This window comes from Hetaerina americana, unplaced genomic scaffold, assembly GCF_022747635.1.
Source record: "Hetaerina americana unplaced genomic scaffold, ioHetAmer1.1.p SCAF_5, whole genome shotgun sequence".
In the NCBI taxonomy this organism is placed as follows: Eukaryota; Metazoa; Arthropoda; class Insecta; order Odonata; family Calopterygidae; genus Hetaerina; species Hetaerina americana.
The window spans coordinates 32660928-32679800 of NW_027287095.1; the positions used below are offsets into that span (position 1 = coordinate 32660928).

An 18873-nucleotide genomic window follows, 5' to 3' on the forward strand; every position below is an offset into this window, starting at 1 on the left:
GTAATCCTCCCTCAAAGGACACCACCATGGGACCCTAAGTGCCGTCAAAGAAGCTTGCGCACGTATTCTTAAGTACCTTCCGGAATCCGCCTATCAGGGAGGCTTCGAGTCGTGGAAAAGTGGCAGGCCAAAGTGTGTCGACGCTAAGTCTTCTCGATTTAAAACGTGCTCCACGAGTTTTCTACGAGTAATAGCGCCATGCGAGAAAAAAGAAAGAAATCCGTACTTTCCGACAAATAGACCACAACAAAAGAAGTTAGCAAGCGCCGAGACGTTCGTGAAAATTAAACGCCACTGAGAAACGCAATTAAAGGTTAATATAATAGAAATAGCAGAGGACATGGCTTATCACTGTTCGAAATGTTTCTCGTAGGATCTTTATTCAGCATCGATAAATAGTATTTGGAGATACAGTATAAGACACAATTTAAGCAAATCGTTTCGCTTAATACGAATATATGCAAGTTAATAGGTGAAGATACCAACATGGACATCGTGTTTATTTCGCGTTAACTTTTGTTCCGGGTGGGACTTTCATGCCAAGCGCCTCCGTCGTATATCGCCGCGTCGGCAAGAAGCGATAGACAAAATGTGTTAAGGCATGACTAGTTTAAATCAACCCTCAGATCCGCCATTCGATTGTCTTCACAGCATTTCAAAGATGGTCGATCAATGTGGAAAATTCGCACGCTCGACCCGGAAACATTGATGGCTCCGGAATGAAATGACGACAAAAAATACTCACGAACGAGTGAGGGATCGGGTCCATCCATTCGTAGTATATGCAGGATCCTTGAACGTGAATCTGCCTACAGGAGGTATGGATTCAATTAGCCCCCCTTCAGGCGAGAGCGCAGATGGAGTATGATGAGAGAAGGGGGGGAAGGAGAGGAGCCGAGGGGGGGGGGGCAGGACCGTCCTTATAAACATCTCTCTCATCCTCTCCCCGGGAAAGGGTGCCTCGCGTATTTCTGCCGGCCGTGAACGAGAGTTTGGAGGTCGTTCATCCTCCGTTTCGTCCTCCGGCAACCTCGCGACGAAAAATGTTTTGTATTCATCCTTGTCCATCATACCTCGGGAAAACGACAGGGTTCATTACGACAGTGGATCATGAGCACCCAGGTGGTAGTGTCGGGTGATGTGCAAAGTTCGGATTTTTTAATGCCGCAGGACGGAGTAATCGGGAATGCCGCCCAAGAGGTTTTCATTTGACATTGGGATTGTACAGCATCGCGAAGTACACAAAATAGATTTATGCGACACGAGAGAATTTGAAAGTTTCCTTCACACTCTCCCCCTCTGATTCTGTACGATTTGAAATATGATTAAAAAGATACATCCCTTTTCTTCTCCACCCTCCATAATTTATCTTATGTCAAGTGTCGTTATTTAAAATGGGATATTGTAAATGTTAAGGGATTTACGGGATATTGAAATGTTAAGGTCGGCATTGCAAGGGCTTGAGCTGGAAATAACAATGGGTAATGGGCAGACGAGATGTTTACGTCAGGTTTGCAGTTGGTCAAGCAAATGATTTGTCAGATAGCAAAGGGACTGCCGGTAGTGTTGCCGTTTTACGGAAGCCGTCCGTGAAGCTCGGGACGACAACAAACCACAAGAAAAATAATGAGATTCTAAAGACTTTACAAATCTACGTTAATTATTGATATTCATCTTAGAAATTGGCTGTTTTCGGATTCATGAAAAATAAATAAAGTAGGTGGGCATAATAAACTAGAGTAGGTGAAGCGGTTGAGGCATTTAATTAATATTTGAAAGGAAAATGGGTGTAGTCTTAGAGATATTAGAAGAATAATTTGCAATAGACGCAAGCAAAAAAAAATAATTTGCACGAAGAGTTTTGATGAGAGGCACGCTGAGTGAAGGCGTACGGAAAAGATTGGTAAATGCACTAATGTGGAGCGCAACGCTCTATACGTATAGAACCGAAACCTTATCTCGGTTGCATGAATATGAGCGAAAGTATATCAGAGGTTTTCGAGACATTGGTTTGGAGAATATTTGAAAAAAATTAAGAAGCACACAAAGGAATACAAACGACGAAGTTCTAGATATGCTGGATAAAGAGAGGAGGTTGCTGTAGGAAATTCGAAGAAGGCAGGAAAAGTGGGAAGGGAGAAATATTGGCATGAAATATTGGGATTTTAAAGGCAAAAATTGAAGGAAGCATATTAGGCAAGCTAAGTAGAGAAAGGAAGAGAACAAGATTTTAGGATGGCATTGAGACAAGCAAAAGGTACGAGGAACTGAAGAAGGAAATAATGAACAAATGAGGAAGACCTGGTAGGGCATGAAAGTTCTTCGGGGTTGTCCAAAATCTACGTTGATCTGGTAAATTACGTTGATTGATTGATTTCAGATAGCAACTTCACATCGCATTTAGACATAATCGCACTAACAAAGCAAATCGCTGCCAATACATCGAAATATTGAACAGGCTTAAGCAGTGGTATACGATGTACACTCCATGACGCTTCGTAATGAGAACGACAATTTTTAAAATAAAAAATATGGTAATGATACGGAAAATGATAAATGAACTAGTCCCTTGGGACGTAAGCCTAATTCTATTAGCGTTTGTTTTGTGAATACTTAACATGATTGTATTATACTTTTAACATACGTAATCACTGATGCTAAACTCCCACTCCCCCTTTAATGTATGCTAGTAAGTTGTGCTATTAAATTTGCAAGTATTTTGATAAAAATTGTCGATAGTAAAATAGAAATAAATGCGAATCCTACGGACGTGTCGGTGTGTACGTCTGAATTACCGGTGTGTCAGGGAGAGCTTCTGAGGCTCATTTTTGCCACCTGAAGTCAAATAATATCTTGGTAACTAATTGATGTATTTATACATTCCACTTTCATAGTAATATATCATCCTTTTTCTCCATTTACTGCAAAAGATGAAGAGGACGTACATTAGGTAAATCCCCAATGTCGGCGGTAATTTAAAAGCAATAGGACAATTTATTGAAAGTATACGTAAATATTTCGACGTGTATGTGTGTTTGGAAGTACAGGCGACATTAACTTTTAGGCTACATCAGAAATTTAACAGGACCTTACAGCCATTCAACCTCAAGAAACGATACTTATGATGCTAGTACTTTCATGTATAAAATATTTTATACAGTTCCAAATGCTATTAATTATATTGTATTTAAAGAATTGCGAAGTAACAAATGGTAATTAAATACCAAACAAGCCCTTAAGAATCAAACTCAGCCGTCTGTGTGGCAAAATTAGATTCATGGCATTCATCTAAAATGCAAGAATAACTTGGTTTTTAATTTTTCCATTCCATGCGATGTAATTGCGGCCAATCGGAATTGATAGCAAAGATATATGACCACATAACTATTCTATTATGTTTACTGGAAAATAACTTAGACTCACTTACCCCGACCCCCAAAATTTTTCAAAACATTTAAATGAAAATATTCATTGCGAGAGATTTTAAAAAAATTAAGTAATTGATAAATGATTCTAGAGGTCAGCTTCGTTGGGAATTATGATCACCACTGATAGTCAATCCTAAGAATGGCTAGACGAAGCTCTTCCCTCAAATTTTTCACTCATCAAGGAGCCTTCCGACTTTCCTTCTTCATTGAGCTCCATTTTTGTTGTCCAAATTTTCTGGTTTTCCCTTGGATAAAGAGCGCATGCAAATTCTGCGCTCTTGAAGCAGTCTTCTACAGGACAGCAACAGAAATATCTCTGCTGGTGACGCTATCAGTTCCATTACTCAGATCTTCAATCTCGGCCTAATTATCTTGCTTATCATGGCCGCCCGTATTTTCAACTGTCGGCAGAAATCAGAAAAAAAACAACGACGCGCCGCGGGAAACAAAAGAACCCTACCCAAAAGCTATTGTTTTTTCGTGTTGGAGCTGATTAAAAGGCTTTGTCAGGGAGATTCGAGGATTAAACAATCTTGCGAAAGTTTTGTGGGGAGGAGGAGAGGGAGGAGTACTCGAAGGTCAAAGGGGAATCAAAGGGGTCTCTGTAAATGATCTTCATGGATGTCAAGCCATGGTCCATTAATTCAAAGAAAATCCTTCCCACACGATTTGCAGTGTGAATATTTTTCAATCGGGGCCAATTTTGAATTTTGTATTAGGCATGATTTCTTCTCAGCTGAAATTGCGAGAGACTTCGACGCAATTATTTTGGAGATCGATTATTTTCAATCAATATTGAATCGATTCAAAGCAACCGATCTCTAAACTCGAGTCGATTTCATCCGATCCGATTTCAAACCAATCCATTCCATCTCCACTCGCGTTAACGCATCTGGATCGACCTTCCATCAAATATTTATCCCCAGATGGTTGAACATTGCTCAAAAATGGAATTTGAACGACGGGAGACATTATGTCCTGGGCTAAAGCAATTAGTACAATGAATTACGAACACATTCATTAGTATTCTACGCTTTAATTATCTACATTTTTATCGTACCGCTACACAGAACGAATTTAGAAATTTAAAATTACATTGACTTCTCATCAAATATAAAATAATAGCTGGAGGTTTTGGCGTACCAATTAAAATTTTTTAGATCTAAAATAATTGTTCAAATTAGCCCACTGAGAAGTAAATGTCATTAATCAAGTAGTTAATGTGGAAAATATGGATTATTCATTTTATATACATTTATTTGGGTCACATTTCATCTCGCCCCCGGAAAATTAGTTTCCTTACAGACTATCTAAATGCGCACGTAATGGAGCGGATGTTTAATTTAAAAATCAATGCCTAATGTGATTGCCTTATTTGAAAACGATAAATCTTAGCAAGATCCAATCGCTAAAACCTAATTTTGAAAGCGCGAGACTTCCCAATTCGCTATGTACTATCTTTTAACTTTTGATGCACAGGGATCGGTTAAATAGACGTAAATGGGATGATTGATTAATAAAACATAAAACCGTAAACACAGTAATCAACCCGAAGGTCGGTTTAGTAGGTGATGGTAGAGATCACTCAGTACTAAGCCCGACGGCGTGTGAAATTCACACATCAGGGTAGGGGGGCCAGTTCCCTTACCTGTAATTGATTAATATAATGGTATAATTAATTAAATTGATTCCTCGGATGGAAATTGATGGCGAGAGATGGAAAAAAATAGAATGAACGGAAAGGGAAACAAACGAACAAGCTCCAGACCTTTTTAGTGGAAGAGAGACGACTGTTGGGAGAAATTCGATGAATGCAGGACAGGTGGAAACAGGAGATATTGAGAGGCAATGGGACTGAAGATTAAATAAGCAGTGAATGCTGCGAAATAGAGGTAGAGGAAAGAAAATCATAAGTCTGGGGGAAATTTAGGGAGGTTTTCCTAGTATTAATGGAAGTATTAAAGCAAAAATTTTGTCATATTATTTACGGGTTAGGAATGCGTTAAAATAGTGTGTAGTGCCAGCGTATATCAAAAACCTACCCTAAGCCGGTAGAAAACCAGCAATAATAATAATCCCAATTGATATCTAAGAAACCTAATCAATCCAATCTTACTAATCCCAATTAAATCTCTTTCCTTCTCACTTCATCGTCACCTGGTCCCTATTTTTTCAACCCAGCACCGTTCTCCTCTCCTAACTTGCACCTCCTCCCTTTCATGCACCAGCCACAAGGGAACAGTACACTTCAGATTAATTCAATCTCCTTTTTGCTGACGAAGGGACCACTTTCTAGTGACGAAACGTCCACTGTCCGCGAGCTTCACGACATTTTTATTCCATCTATTTTTTTACTGACTCCGTTTAAATAAAGTATTAAAGCGGCCTCAAAGGCGATGTGTTTTTTATTCGTGTGTGAATGTAATAGAAATTGTGTGTGATGCCCGTTGAGAGCATTGATGAAGGCAGCACTCGCTACTTGAGGATCGGACGCCCTCCACCACCACCACGCGCGTGTCGAGTGCTTTCCGGCTGTGGCGGATGGTGCGTGGCCTGGGTGGGCGTTGATGGGAGGGTTACGGGGGGAGGGGGGAGGACATGGAAGTGATGATGACGAAGAACCCCGTGTTGATCTCCCTGATCCATCCTTTTCGCCACCTCTTCCCCCCCACACCACACCACACTCCCCCCGATCCCCTTGCCTCCTCCTCCTCTTCCCTCCCGGGAGCGCGTTACCCTCCTCCCCACGCCCACCCGCCCACTTCCCATCCTCGCCACCACCGTCGTCGCCCTCTCCATTATCCCTTTCCCAGCTCACCTCCTCTCCAACACCCCCTCCCCGCCCGTTTTTAAATTCCCCGCCCCATCAAGGGACCGCGAGGAGCGGGGGCCATGATGCATCATCACACGCCGATGTTCCCCTCGGCCCCCGGGGCGGAGGCCCTTTCCAATCCATCGACAGTGGCTGGAGGCCCCTCGCGGTCCTTCGAAATCGCAAATCGACTCTCATGCGCGAAAGACATCCGACGAGAATGACATGAAATGATTGAGGACACCGAATTAAAACGGCCTGATCGTCATATTTAAAGAAAACCACGGTGATCAACCGTATGGTTAGTTTGAAGGGCGTGGACCCAATCCATATTGTGCCAAGCCTTATGCGGCATGTGAAATTCACACACACACACCAATAATTTTTCTATAGATTGGAAACGAGCGAAATACTGAGCCCATTGCTGTCATGTTAGTACAGAACTCACCATTTTATTCCTTGAGTAATGAAGGTGGAGAGATGAAAAATTTGACGTGACCGAGTTTCATTTCGAAATGAACGGATCGAAATGTTTTGGAATCAAGATCCATTCCCGCCTCGGCATTAGGGCAATGAGACATCGGCTTTCTGTTCTGATGCTGCAATACTATATCGGTGCCATGTCGACCCCTCCTAGATAAGTCGTCGTCGACGAAACAATACACTTGCCGTTGTCGATGTTGCAAATGTTGGCAACATTGCGGCCGACATTAATGTCGACGTAGATATCCATATCGCGTCGACATCTAGTGTCACGTCGACACTATAAAATATGTCTGTCATCTCGTCCGTTTAATCGACCTGCTAAACTCATCACAGAAGAATTTAAGTTACAACTACTTCGAACAGCTCACATGTAGGATGTCATCCCGAGATTATTCCGACAGGTTGAGATCGGACGGGACGGAGTATTCATTAAAACCTATTACATCACCTAGTTTTGTAAGATTTCCTTTGCCATTGGTTAGCAGTTACCATGGGTGGCTGAGTTATTGATTACCGTCACAATTGAAATCCCTCAACCTTTAAGCGAAACCCACAAATACGTCATAAATGAGTATCTTTCCCAGTTTCACGCAAAATTTGATGGCGTAGCGCAGTTAAAATAATAGGTTCATGACGGAGCGCAGCGAGATTACATTATAGAGGTTCCGCGAGCGAACGACCCGCACCCTGTAAAGGCTCGGAGCCAACTGCCACCTTTCCCGTGACACCCCTCCCTCGAACCCAGCCGGAGAAATCGCCGCCCGTCCATCTATTCGGGGAAAAATAAGTCATACTACTTTTGGGACAGACCTTGTATGTAGAAAATGTGTCTCCAAAACATACGGAGCCATAGAAAATGTGCCTCCAAAACATACGGAGCTATTTTTTTATTGCTTGCTAAATTGAAATATTGCACACCATAAGATCTGCCTGTGTCCACGACGATTTCAACAGCGACAACGATCAAATTTGACATTAATATCGACATCTAAATCGATGTAGTCCCCGATATGTCGACGTTTCATAGAGTCAGTTTCGAGAGATGGACATCAAAGTTAATATCGACGCCAACTTGACGTATCGAAGTGACGCATAGCTCCACCCAGCATGATGTTGCTCAGTTGGCCTGATCTCTGGGAAATGCGATAACGAGGGAAGAATTGTTAGGATTCCCAAAGTTAGACACCCAAGAATCATCACGAATGCCTGTTCATGAATCTGTCGCTCAAAAGATTCTCACAATGTTTAGAGAAAATTAAATCGCCTCTAGAGTCATTAAGGTAGAACTGCGGACGATCAGTTCACGGGGCACAGGGTGTACAGAAGTGAATATGAATTTTCAGGCATTTTAAGAATTTCCACGCACATGGAGTGTAACCGCTTAGAACTAGAGTGCTACAGAATTAAAACTAATTGCTGCATTATTTATTCCTTTCCAGGGAGGAGGCTAAATGGCGACACGGAGAAGAACACGTCACTTTAAATTGCCAACTCTCCTCCACGCACCCATTGTCTGCCGTGGGACGCTGCCGGATGTCACGCTTTATGTGCCTCGGTGAGTGATGCTCCCATTCAAACCTTTTATCATATCTTTCCCTGCCCCTTAACCGTATTTCTAAGAGATGTAACCTCTTTTCCCTTGAGCCGCCTGCAGTTCCCCAAAAAGAGATGGTACCTTCCCGAAAAAGCAAGCAGCTCGGGCTTGCATTTTCGCTGTTGACCCCGTGGAATCGATCCCTGGTCCTCTGGTCAGAAGCCGAAAGATCTCCCCACTAGGCCACCACAGAACATGCGGGGGGTGGGGAAGAGGCATTTTGTTTCACCGGTAATGATACTTAGACATCTATCTCTGGTCCATGCGTGGAGTACAATTTTTTAAGGACTGTGAAACATGGAAGATGGTACATATTGAGAGGAGTAGAAAGTATGGCACTACAGAGAAGCGATGCATGAAAAACGATCGGACTGAGTGGTTAATAAGAAAGTCCTTCGAGCTGACGAAGAGACGTAGAAGTGGGAGACGACTGCAAGGAAAAGATAAACGCTAATGGAGAAGAAAACATCAGATTGACTGAAAGACGACAAGAAAGACATCATGGCAGTAAAGACAGGCAGAGGAAGTTCAAGGTTTAATTTCAAGAATAAAGAATTACATACGTACATTGAGAGAATCCTTCATCTTCCTGAGAAGTATCACTTGGGATTGAAAAAGTTCGATCGACACCAAACGATGAATAGTTCAAGCTAAGGAGTTCTTAAAGACGAGGAAACTACTATGTTCAAAGGACCTGAGGTAGGTTCTAGATTCAAAGACCCTGGCCAGGAGGCAGTTCGTCGAAATGTTCGTATGGAGTATGTCCACGGGTCAGAACATTGGAAAAGTGAAGCAGAGAAGATTTCCAATCGCGCTTTCAACGTCACCAGGTCCTTTTTTCCGCCTTTGAAACATGGCGCTGGAGAAGAATGATGAAGATAATTGGAGAGACAAAGTGTGGAACGAGGAAGTACATAGAAGAGCAGAAGAGGCAAGGACCACAAGGAAAACTTTAACGAAAAGGAGAACTAGATGGAATGGACACATCGTGATGTACAATGGATTCGTTGGAAACATAATAGAAGAGAAAATTGAAAGGAAGACCCCGCGAGGACGACCACGAGAAAAGTACATAGAACAAATTAAGATGGAGGTAAAAGAGAGAATCTATCGGAGGGTGAGGGCATCATCACTGAATAAGGGGTCTAGTAAACCACTATTAAGATTGAAATACTGTTGATGGCACGTAAATGTAAAGGCATTTATGCGATAAAATAGTATATAGGAATGAAGAGATTGGCAGGTAATTGTTTTAGAGAGCTTAAAATAACTGATGTGGGATTGCAACCCCGTGCTGATCCAGCCTCACTAGCGGACGCGGACGAGGTAGATCAAATGCAAGTATACCAGTACTTTTCGAAACCATGACTTGCTAGTATCACGGAGGGAAAATTCACATTTTCTTCCAGCAAATATGAAACACAGTAGGCAATAATAAATTAAACTTGCGTCTTGTTTTTACGTCGACAATAGATTTACCTATCGTAGATGGATAAAATTTTATAACTCAAGACCATTAGTCAAAATGAAGCATTTGATCATATTCTGTTTCTTCTACTCGTAAATCCTGAACTACCATTAAGGTATAAAACAAGCCAAGGTCACACAATGGGAGTTCAGGGGAAATATGAGCATTTATCATATACAGGACAACCACACCGAAATATGTAACTGTCTCTGCCCACCGGTCGCGCATTTAATCATCTTGAAAGTGGCAGCAGTGCAAATATTCCCAGATTAACAATGTGTGGACACAATTTCAATATTGATATTTCAGTCATCAGTTCACAGCAAATTTTAAAAACAGCGTCTCTCTGACAATGATTAGAGCGTTCGGCGACAGATCGCAGGGTCCGGGGTCGATTCATGGTGATTTGAGAGAATCCAGTTTCGCCTTTGTAGTTGCCCTCAAACTGTGTGATTTTCCGGGTTTCTGATCACCGCGGGAAACCATAGGCGGCACGAGGAAATGAATTGGTATACTCTGACCTCACGTGAGAATTTAAAACGCCATTAGGCTTACGTACCAGTTAGGATGGCATATCTATTTACATCCAAGGTGAACTCTATCCTAATCTTTCGAATCGACCTTCGGGTTGATGACTAATTTTTGTCAAACGAGATGTCAGTAAAACGATAACATTTCCAAGGTATTCAAAACAGTAATGTGCATATCCACCCTTTACAAATGACCATGCAACGTTTGCTTTCGCATCGCGAAATTGCGATTATAACGCTGAAAACCAGGTTGAAAAGTATTTAATATTCTCGAGGACCGCGTCTAGTTACGATAAGGACCTTTTGAGGATAATTATACCAAATTATTTTGGGCATAGTTTCACTTAATACAAATGAGGGAATGTCTGGACATATACCACTACTTCCTTTCCTTACAACACCCTGGATGTAGCACCCAAAGACTGCATGATTCCGCCGAAAATAAAAAAAACCTCTGAAGAGAAATTACACCGATGGGGGAACCCGTGCTTTTGGGAAATCATTTGGAGTGGCTTCTCATCCGAAGAAGCGAGGGGGGAGCAGGGCACGAGTCCGGCTCTGACACATCGGTCAGCGGGACGACGCCTCAGCCGTATTGTTTTCGGGGGAGGCCGCCGTCCTCTCGTGAGCGGAGCGCAATCATCCCCCGAGGGTGCTCGTGCCAGACGTAGCAAGGTGGAGGGCGGACGGTAGCGGCGTTCTTCCTCCTCCGGCCCACCTTCCCCGCCCGGGTGATACGTAAACAGAATCCAGTGAGTCCACTCACTCGCATTTACTGCTTCCCTCCCACCCCCTCCTCTTCGCCAACTCCCCCTCGTGTCTGCTTCCGGATGGCCCGAAGAGAAAATTCCGATGGTCGATTGACTGACTAGGATGAGGCAAGCCTCTCTCCCTCGTCAACAAGTGTTCTTCCGATCCGCGGTAGACCTGAACCGTGTGCAGCGTCGCTGGGAGGGTTTGGGCAAGTCAAAGTCGGGATTGAGGAAATTTTGCGATGCGGTTGAAAGTTAGGTCATTGCGTTTTGACTGAATTCTAACCGGCGTTCTCGCCAATAATTTATTTTTTTTCGAAACTCGGATTTAAGATCTAGATGAGAAGAATTATTTTATCATCGTTGTAATAGACTAGATACCCATCACCTAACCACCTCACGGAGTGCTTGAAGGTAACAAATAATATTTGAAAATTCTTCAACATTGATCGCGATGTACAATGTTAAGGGTGATAAATAAGGCGAACTCTTTCGAGGCAGTTCTTTTTGATGTTCCCTGCAGGAATAACGGAACGTATTTTAGTATAAATACTGCGAAGCAGGATATTGAGAATATTATATGGAGAAAGGTCATGAAATAATATCAATACATTTCACAATAATGAATTGTGATCGCCATTTGGTTAGATGCGTTTTCAGTGGAAAGTTGTCTAAAAAATCTTATCAAAGAAAAAATTTCCGCAGTTGACAACAGAATACGCATCATTTGATACGGGCCGAAAAAATAGCGCATGCATTTGTATTGAAATAATTAGTAAATTTCGAATAAATTCCTCACAAATACTATCAATATCCGTTGATGAAATTATTGCATGAAATAAAAATGCAGTCAAAGAAGTTGTAATGCAAAGATGGCTGCTATCCTTGCTCACTTCTGTGCATGAGTTGGCTCTACAATATCCGATATATTTGATAGGCAACGATCAATCATTTAATGAATTTCTTAGGAGACGAAAATTTTATTCATTTCATTACGAAAAAGGTAATGAAGCTACTTAGAGAGTTTTGAACATCTAGATGCTGATAAAGGTATCTTTCGTGAAATTAATAGCATTAATAGCAAATATTGAAATGAATAATAATAGCAAATAATGAAATCTGGCTAATTTAATTCACACCGCCGAACATAGTGACTCGTGGAGGGCCTTGTTCGGACTATCAGCAGATAGAAAGGAATTACAAATTTCAATAAATTAATTAATGAAATGTGCATTGTATGCTACATAAAATTCAAACATTAAGAGTAGGCCTTCTACCAAATTTTTTGTTGCATGAAATGGTGAACTTTAATGAATCCCAATTGACACATTTACAGGCAAAGAAAACGGGGGAAGTTAGAATGGTCTAACAAATCAATTATATAGTATGTCTACACAATCAACCCCAAGTCACTGCAAGGGTGAGTGGCGGGGGATGTTGGGACACAACCCATAAAATGGAGAGAAATTAGATGCATGAAAAACAATAAAGAACATACTAATGCACACCCCCACAGAGGTATATGTTCATGAAAATCTTATTTTTATTTACACACAAGCAAATGCATACACAGGCCTACGAACTCACTTGATGTCTACGCTGCAATTGATCTTGTTCTCGCTTGTAATTCGATATTTTTACTGTGACTTCGATTTTTTATTGCTATGATTTCTGATTTTTGGAGCAATCAACGAATATTTATATATATCTATACTGGTGGACAAGCTAACAAAAAATTAGGATTCATTAGAAGAGAACTGCGTAAATGTGATGAAAAGGTCAAAGAGAACTGTTATCTGTGATTGGTTGGATCTCATTTAGAACATGCTGAGAGTACCGTAGATGGGATATCCTCACGAAGTTGGATGAATTGCCGTATTGGATTGCGTGCAGCGGAGAGGAGCTAGATTTGTAAAACGTTGTTATGATAAACTTATTAGCGTTTCCAAAATACTAGAGCAGCTAGGCTGGGAATCACTCACGGAGCGAAGGTTAAATTACAGATTAAATCTCTTGCATAAATTGGAAGGACGTCTCTTTAGCAGTGATGTCGAAAATGTATTATTGCCCCCATCGTACTACGTTAGAAGAGATCATTTCAATAAAATTATAGAGATGAAGTGTAGAACAGATAAATTTAAAATGTCACTTTTTTCACGGACAATAAGGGATCGTGATGACGTTGTCCAATCGCAGTAGTGGTAAAAGTTAAGTTGGTGTGTATTCACAACCTGCCACACGCTTTAGCAGTGGCTTGCATGGCACAATATATACTAAAACATCGGTAATATAGCACTGTAATTGCGTAGTCTATTCCATAATCATTCATAGGAAAAATGACTTCAAATGTCATTTTTTCCACGAACGAAAAGGGATCAGAATGAAACTGTCCGACAACGGTAGGTTCGGACAATGTTTTTCTGATCTACACTTATCTGTTCTGCACTTAGTCTCTTTAATTCTAGCACGGTAAGGTCATTTTCGGGTCAAGATTAGTCTGGTGTGTTTTCACCCCCTGCCACGCACCCTGGCGCTGTCTTGCGCGGTACTGAAATAAGTAAATAAATAAAAGAATCTACTCGAATCTTTTCGGTTTTATCCCTTCCCAAATAGTATGCGGCCAAAAAATTAGACTGATAAATCGGTTTCAATATAAATTTTTATTTTTTGCTAGTTTACTGCGCCAGAAAACCCTTTACGAGGATCATGGCCCATGCGGTCTCCTTACATTACTGTACATTCGCCACGTCACATTTTCCGTGAATGACTGAACATTTTCCGAAATCTTCAATGTTTAATGCTCACGGTAAACGGTAAGAGGGAACCAATTATATCATTCAATGGTGAACGAAATCCACAAATCGAGCAAACCTCAATGGAAGTCCGGAGAAAAAAAAATAGTTTCTCAAGAAATACTTTGTAGACAGAAACAAGCCGTTTGCCCAGGCATTTTGCCTTGAAAGTATCCCACCCCATTAATGTAATAATGGCAAGGTTCGCCCTGGTCAATGCCCTGAGCGATCACGTGAGCGCGACTTGGTAATGGCCTTAACATGCAACCGAGATTCTGATGCAGCGCTAGCATGACCGTGCGTTCGTTTCTATGGAATGTGCAAAGTCGGTTGGCTATTAATCTTCCGTTGATAATATTTTCCCCTTGTGGACAAAACGGGAAAGTCTAGGTCGACGGCACTATTGGCGAGTGTCGTATCTCTCTCTCTCTCTTAGTACAAGTCACGTAAAAACGGTTCATGACTCAAACTTTCTCCTGACTCAAACGTCTTTCCTTTTTCCTTAAAAAAAAGCGTCATGTCGTTTCAATAGTGACTTATTGTCACTGAGCCATATTACGCAATAATAGGATTGGTTAATGCATACAAGTACACATAGTGTTACTGCAATCAAACTCCCGAAGTGAGTGGTAACCGTATTGTCTGGCCAGCCCACGGATCGCGGTTTCAAATTCCTTGGGCATGGCGATAGATAGATATCGCCGACCCTTAGATAAACATTACCGCCAATACAGAAAGTACTTTCAAAAATACTGGTGTGCGAAATTTTTTTTAAGTATGTAAAACGAAAATGTTTACAATTGTTCCATATGTAGCTTCATCTGAAATTTCCAGTGTAACGGTTAAAAAAACTGCAACTTGTAAGCCTCATAGGGGCTCACCATCAAGGAGCAAATACACGACGAAGAAGTTTTGAATCCATTTAACGCCTCACCAATGGTTAAACAATAATGTCTTGGCTTCACAAATACTATATTTAGTGCCGAATCAATGATTAACTATTGATGATTTCTAAGGGAGTGAAAGAATAGGTGCCATAACACGTCGGCAGAGATTAACATAGTGGGACATCACACACGAGTTTAATAGACACCCGTGGATTTTATAAGCTATCTCACCGATGCGATTGATTTTGTGACCCGCAGTGGTACGAGAAACAAGCGAAAATGGAATTAAAGTGAAATAAACGTGAAAGGAAGCTGGGGGATGGAAAATCCCTTCATGTACTATAGGAGATTTACTTGAATCAAGTGAGTTTTCATATATTACTGCGAAAATACCTGCAGTAATGATGAGGAGACCAGAATAAAATAAGGTGTATCAAACCAATCTTGGAAGTATTATGCGCGTGAAGATGCCATAATTACTGTATAAGGGGATCGAGATGGTGCGGGGGCTAATGTACTGGCTTCCCACCCGGAGGGCCCGGGTTCAAAACCCGGCGGTATTGAATATTTTTCAGCGGTATCTCGATCCCTACTTGAGGTGCTTTGTGTAGGGCACTTTGAGTGAGTAAGCCTTCCGTCGGATAGGACGTTAAGCTGCGGACCCCTTGGCGCCAGTCATAAAGAGTAGGCTAATGCCGACGCCGGGTTTCTCTCCACCCTTCATCCTTTCCTGTCCATCCCTAATGGCGCAAATTTATCTCAGCTGTCGGTCGCTTCCCCTCAATACTACTACTACAATTACTGTATAATAAATTTCAATCCACCGCAATATTTAGTCCATACCGTGACTTTACACATAATGCAGCTTAGGCATGGATTTTACTTGAAACGCGAATGCACTATGAGTATTTACAAGAGTAAAAGAGTACATATTACAAGATTTACAAGAGTATTTATTCCACTCATTCTGGAACGATATTTTCCGACATCGCGACACAAACGTGACTTTCAGTTAACTCTTGTTCGGGCATAAAATGCGTTCTCTGAAGGAATTTAGTCATCTTGTGGATCTTCCCAATTACTTAAATGACCTGTTAAGAAAAAAATAGATCTTACTTGGAATTTTATCGTGGAATACAATGGATACGACTTGATCGACCATTGTATTAATTATTATTATTAATGGATTTGATCCATATAAATAGAGGGCATTACTTTTTGTGCGGGCACCCTGCAGCATCGGTGACATTAATTCTCATTACATGATGTTCAGTAAATACTTTCAAATGTAAAAACATCGAAGCAAGAAGTCCGTATCAAAGTCATATTTAGGCTACAAAATATTATAGACTTGCTCAAGTTTATTCCTATACAGCTATCAGTGCATGCATAAGAAACGCAGTTTTCAGGTGTTTTCCTAATAATTAAAAATTAAAATTTTTAATTATTAGGAAACAATTAATACGTATTTATTTTCGTAACGCGACTTGCCATGTTGGCATATTGGTATTGCATTCCAATGTGCTCATAAAAGTGACCACCATACAAAGTAATAAATTCATATAAATATGTGTCCCACAGAAAGTAGTATTAGTAGTATTACACCCTTATTGTGTGTCATGAGTCATTCAGTGGCACGAACAAAGAGAAACATGAGTCCATACGCGTGTGGTTATAAGAGTTCACTTAGCACGAGGGTGATTACATAATCAACATCATGAATCGTATCAAGATTTAGATCGAGAAATCGACTTCTCCTTACGCATCAAAACTCTTGACTGACGTTTCAAGGACTTTCAGAGTGCCCGATTTGTTCTCTCCAATCTTTCCATTGAATCCTTGATGGGCAGTAATCCCCGGACTTTCCTAATTACTCGTGGAATGCAGCTGGACAGATAGATTGAAAATGACGCGTTGTACAGAAGCAATTGGGGCGTCGGAACATGAATTGGCCGTGAATGTTGGTCGCCGCTCCCTGTGGACCCGTTTTCGATAATGAGTTGGTGAGGGGAATTTTCTTTTTTCTCGCCGGGGAAATGTGCATCATTCTGGAAACATAATTCGTCCCAGTCGCGGATATCCGAACATGATTCACGATTAACTGCATTAGAATTAACGGTTTACACCCAAAAATGACGGTGAAAGAAGATGAATCAGAAAGGTATGTTGGGCGTTGCTTTGATGGAAATACTTGATTTCCTATGAAACAAAAAGATTACAAAAAAGTCAATTTTCACACAAATTCGCGACCGCGGTTTCCAAATAATATTATATATATATATATATATATATATATATATATATATATATATATATATATATATATATACACACACACACAGTATGTATGTAAATAATAATATAATATTGTATATAAATAAATATTAGCAATATGATAATGACACTCTATGTTGGAATCATGGTCACTACATCAAGTGCGACTTTCTTTATCACTTAGTTATAGTGGAAGACTTAGCCTAGCCTAATACCTCAATCGTTTAGACCTTACAAGGAGGGAAAAATTCTGCTCACAGGCTAATACAAGTCTATAAAATTGAAAACTATTTATTGAAAGAAATATCGAGCATACCTCTTGACCGCTGCGGAAAATGGGTAGTGGCAGTAATGGAGAAAATATTGGAAATGTTGCGCTACATAAAAATGAACGACAAACTTATTCCCATCAAACGTCTGAGGGTGAAACTTTCAATGAAGAAAGAAGTCAATGACAAAAGAAACAGATACATTTATTGGTTCCATCTGATCATGATACCTTCCTGGAAACAGTTGTGAAAGGAAAGATGATCGTGAAGACGTTCATTGGGAAAGGTCCCACATGAAATATGTGAATCAGATAATGAAAAACGCGAATGAGAATAAGACATGAAAGGCGTTACGTAAGGCCAATCATGCGTGTAATACTAAATGGAAACTTTTTCCCGCGGTCATATTACTAATCTATTCATGATTGATTGTATAATTCCATTCCATATCTGTTTTTCATGGCTTGCCAATCTCAATAATATAAATCAAATATACAGCCACCATTATCTAATTTCATCCACTTGAGAGAAGGCGTGGGACGAGTTTATTCAATCAAAAACGTTTCAGTTATGCAAAGCAAGGGGTTTTCGCAAAAAATAACAATATCCTCATAGAAATGTATTATGTTTACAATTTTAATGACAGTTCTGATATTAATTTTATTTCAATACAATGTTTATTCTCGAAGCGCAACTGGTGAAGTCATTTCCTCACCATAATATTATAATTTCGCATTGTTGAATAATTTATAAATTTAAAATGCATTTTCAACGGTATGTTTTTGGAAACAAAACAACCGCCGACAAAAATGCTCCTCATAATAATTTGTATTATTATGAGGAGCAGAATATCTTTGCATAGTTTTCAAATTTGACGGTAGAGGTCATTGGCATCCTTCCTATTGCCTCCCGATAACTTCATGAAAAATTCATCATTTTATAGATGGCGAGGGAATCGAAAAAACATAACATATTGGCGCGCAGTGCTAACGAGTTGTTGCCACCTGTTGTCGAGCAGTATTGAAGCATTACACGTACTATTTGTTTTGACCGGTATTTACAGCACAAAGGTGAAATCTCAAATTTTACGATTTTGAAATTGAAATGGTTCGCTTGTAGCGGCATTTTAAATAGTTAAATTTTGGTCGTTGTTTTGTTTATTTTAGACTTGGCTTTTCTCTTACTGACTTCATTTTCTCAGCAGATATTGCAGTGTTTCTTGCCGGTGAAGTTCTCACAGTGTCCTGTTTTTAATAACTGTTCTCCCGCTATGAAGTGATAATGTTTTACTACTCTGATGGGAAGAAATTACTATTTGAACTTAACAACCAACAGTCGCAGCATCCATAAGGCACCTGTCTAGGTGAGTATTAATGTTCATATTAGGGTAATTTTCGATAGATATGTCCATCATAAATACACAGTTGATGAAAATGATTCATCGCAAAGATAAAGTTGTTGGTGACTGAATATAAGTGTCTCGTAATGGTGATTTCGTTTCAATTTAAGGGAAAACGAATGACGCGTAATTATTAGCTTTCTATATTGTTTATTCCAAGGATAATTGTAAGCAAATCAAGT

The 18873-nt window shown here is 40.4% G+C and overlaps 1 protein-coding gene across 1 annotated transcript in view; it reads right to left on the bottom strand.

Moving 5' to 3' along the window:
* mnd (L-type amino acid transporter minidiscs) overlaps positions 1–18873 on the bottom strand; it is a 136790-nt gene that overhangs the window by 9609 nt on the left and 108308 nt on the right. The gene's annotated exons all lie outside the window — the stretch shown is intronic.